The sequence below is a fragment of the Bactrocera neohumeralis genome, chromosome 5 (assembly GCF_024586455.1).
Source record: "Bactrocera neohumeralis isolate Rockhampton chromosome 5, APGP_CSIRO_Bneo_wtdbg2-racon-allhic-juicebox.fasta_v2, whole genome shotgun sequence".
Taxonomy (NCBI): Eukaryota; Metazoa; Arthropoda; class Insecta; order Diptera; family Tephritidae; genus Bactrocera; species Bactrocera neohumeralis.
Genome location: NC_065922.1, coordinates 16,046,212 through 16,049,839, shown reverse-complemented (window position 1 = coordinate 16,049,839; position 3,628 = coordinate 16,046,212). Strand labels below are relative to the sequence as shown.

At 35.9% G+C, this 3,628-nt stretch overlaps 1 non-coding gene across 1 annotated transcript; it reads left to right on the top strand.

The window, feature by feature from the left end:
- Positions 1 to 3,296: 3,296 nt before the first annotated feature.
- On the top strand, positions 3,297 to 3,378 carry Trnas-cga (transfer RNA serine (anticodon CGA)). The gene has a single exon. It is a non-coding gene; the product is annotated as a tRNA-Ser (tRNA).
- Positions 3,379 to 3,628: the final 250 nt, after the last annotated feature.

The following is a 3,628-nucleotide window of genomic DNA, read 5'->3' as shown; positions in this document are numbered from 1 at the left end:
ACAAGCACTTGATTCCGATCGTTCAGTTTGTATGACAGCTACACATACATATGTTTTTGTGGTCGGGGTCGGTGGTTCTGACAAAAGAGCAGCTTGTTGGGTATAAAAGAATGTGTATAAAATTTCAAATCGCGTATATACAGATGTAAAACGTCCGGTGCGTTTAATGTGGGTACCTGCTGACGACAGCCTTACCCCACGGCACTCAAAAGCACAGCGGATCAAATCAATGCGTTGATCAGCGCCCTGAAAATGACAGGTATTTTTCAGTACCAATTAGCAGTTTGGAATGAACAGACTAACCGCCTAGAGTTCGAGGTCCATCTGGAACTTCTACCGTACTTTGGGTCCGGCATCCAGTTGCAGTGCAACTCCACCAGTTGAGCTTCCATACTGCTCTGGACTGGTGACCAACTGTTCGGAAGTCCGACTAATGGGGATCACACCGCTTACATCTGAATGTCTGTCAGTCCAGCTAATCCCCATATCACCCAGATCCCTAATGCCCGAATACGTGAGAAATTCTACAATAACATACTTCCAACCATCGACCCGCGCCCACACAAAGCCCTCTAGCGATCAGATAGATGCCTCTGAAGCAAACATGTATAGGCCTCTCATGCTCCGTAAATAGAAAATCCAGAGCCAGACAGAGTCTGAAGTCTGTGTTAACCTGAACACACCTAACGTCACATACATATATACTCATAAGTCACTCGACCGTTAACGCTATTGTCGCAACAGTCTTGCCACCTACAACTGGCCCTATCATCTAGAAGCCTCTTGGTCCCAAGATATCCCTCCCACTCTACGTCATCATCGAAGATCAAATAATTTCGCAGCAATAACACACTAAAGCCCTTTCGTAGCCAGAATGCAACAGGCAATCAAGTCAAGAGGGGGTGCACCTAACATACCCGACATCGCCTCCATCGAAACGGCGCGACAGTATGCAGTTTTCGTAACAAAATTTCAATTTTCGTATAGCAATACGCAAGTTTAAGTTCTGTCAATAAGTTTTTTTTTGTCTTTTTAAATTTTGTAATTACTTTGTTTTGAAAACAACCGTGTACACATTTTTCTGACGCCCAGAGTACATATGTACATATATTATACATAAGTATAAAGAATTTTAAACGCGCAATTTTTCTTAAGATTATCCAGAGTTTTTTCACAGTTAATATTATTAATAAACATAACATGCCTCTTTGTTGCTGTTTTTTTTTTCTAAAGCGCTAAATAATTGCTTTTTACTTGCAGGAATTTTTCACGCTTCTTGTTGAGGAAATGATTATAATTACGTATTTAGCCAAAGCAAATTAGTTGATCGTGTCTGCATACTTCGCAATTATCATTTTTGAAATACATATTTTTAATATTATTCGTCATGCAAGTGCAGCACAATTTTCATCAAAACCGTTAATTAATGCTTTTAATCGATTAAGATAGTAATGGTGGTCTTTTTAGTTCTGTTGTTTTCAATGAGATAATACTTTTTTCGGAACATTATAGAGTCATGATTAATGACTTTTCGTAACTGAATTGGAGGGTTTCGATGCTGACCAAGTTTGGTTCCAAGAAAACGTCGTTACATGCCATATAACCAATAAAAAAATCCATTTGTTGAAGGAAACTTCTGATGGATGAATTATCTTGCGTCGTTGGTCTATGGCGTGGCCATCAAGATCTTGCGATTTAAGACTGCTGGACAATTTTTTTTTTTTTTTGGATTAGGTAAAGTCGTTTATGTACCGCGATAAGCCTGAGACGATTGATGTCTTAGAGAACAATATTCGGCGTATTATTTCTGCACACGGCCTCAAATGTTGCAAAAAGTTTTCGAAAATTGGGCCTCTGGGTAGGAATATATTCGCGTCAGCGCTGGCTGTGACTTGCCTAAAAACCGTTTGAAAACATAATGGCGAAACCCTTATCTTTATAATAAAGCTGAATACTTTACCATTATATTAAATTATACTCGCTTTATTTCTTTTGGCAGTCACATGTCTAAAAAACATTTCACATCGTGGAAGAGGATTGTATCACTTCTATAACAACACTTAAGGGTTAGAGGTTACTTCATTAAGGGTTAGAGGTTACTTCATAATGTCATAGTCTATTTCACGAATAATTACACATTCGCTGATCCGATTTTCTACTAATTTCGATGAGATATTTGAAATACCACAACCTTGCCGATGTTTATTTGGTTCTTTCGATATAATCTCAAGCTTCTAATGAGGAGCGGCCAAACAATCTTTTGCAGCTTTTAAACGATTATATGTGGTAACCACTTTGCTTACAAAGTTTTGGCCTTAGCAGTTCTTATGCGTACATAATTTGAGTTGTGTCCTTATAACTGCCATCTGATTGGATTGTTAGTACTTCCTTAGTATAGACATCATTGTATTTTTAAAAAGCTTCATGAAAAGCTTTTACACTTCGTATTGAGATCACTTTTTTTTATAGAAGAACATTAATTTCGTTTCACAAAAGCGAGGTAGGAAGCCTAACTGTCATGAAAGTGTTTTATATAGTCAATAGTATTAATAGAGTTCTGTCTTCATATTACCAGGAAACTTCGAAAACTTATTACACTTCAAAGGAGATCGGGGTTTGCTTTGATAATGGAAATGGAATTGTAACAGTGTGTAATGACGCTGATGATATGCTTAATAACATATAGTAGCAGCCATATTTGGCGCACAGCTTCTACAGTTGGACAAGAGCACCTGAGCAAACTGAAGTATTTAGGTAAATAAGTAAATAAAAATCTATTATTCTTCAAGACAGTTCCTTTGCTCCGGTAGGACCTTTTATATATACATATATGTACATATAATCTGTATATATACAAAATCACATACCTAGAATCAATACAATCATCGGTGGAACATAAGGGTTCTATCATAGAATATATCCCTAACAAACATATTATTCTAGTGTCTATTCCTACTTTACCAGATTCTATATACAGAAATGAATATTTTCTCTCTCTTTGGTGGACATACATATTATTTTACAGAATAAAACATTTTGCAACAAATAACGGTAGATAAATTTTACAGAATATAATATTTTACAGTATATAACTGTTAATCTTGGAGTTATCACAATAAAATTGGTTAATATGTTGCGAATACAAATCTTTATTATTTAAATACAAGAGCAAAGCTGTCATCCCTAAAAAAGAAATGTCGGTAATAAAGTGCTCTCTCTCTCCATTTAAACGTTCTACATATTGATAAATGCAGCAGCTGGTTTGCTATGCGTCATTGAGCACACTATTATTGTGAGCAGTCGTGGCCGAGTGGTTAAGGCGTCTGACTCGAAATCAGATTCCCTCTGGGAGCGTAGGTTCGAATCCTACCGGCTGCGTTAGTCTAATTTTTAGTAATTTTTTTTACATTTTAAATTATTTTTTTTAGTAATTATTTTATTTCTATATTTTAATATAATGTTTTAATTTTGAGCCATATAAAAATTGTATGTTAAAATTATATTATTACAATTTTTAATTAAAAATGGCTATATTAGGACAGCACGTATCTTTTCGCTGCCAATCATTTCATTCAAATTGCTCATTATTGCGCAGAAAACTACTTCCAGCCTCTTAATAACACCTCTC